Genomic DNA, 226 nt, shown 5'->3' on the forward strand with positions numbered 1-226 from the left:
CTTTCTTTCTTTTCCCCACAAGGCTTTTCAGTATTTTGGCCTAGGTTTTTGTTCGAATGAGTTCAAATGCGTGAGGTTTACTTGTTTTCTGATTCTGATCTATAAAAATGGGTGGTCTCAAGAAACCAAAGTTTATTTATAGCCAAAAATGACAAAGGGAGTTCTTATTCTCCTGAAATAGGAAATTTTGTATTCCTATAGTCAAAACAGTAAACAGTTTTTGAAA

Source organism: Trachypithecus francoisi, unplaced genomic scaffold (genome assembly GCF_009764315.1).
Source record: "Trachypithecus francoisi isolate TF-2019V2 unplaced genomic scaffold, Tfra_2.0 Lachesis_group15, whole genome shotgun sequence".
In the NCBI taxonomy this organism is placed as follows: Eukaryota; Metazoa; Chordata; class Mammalia; order Primates; family Cercopithecidae; genus Trachypithecus; species Trachypithecus francoisi.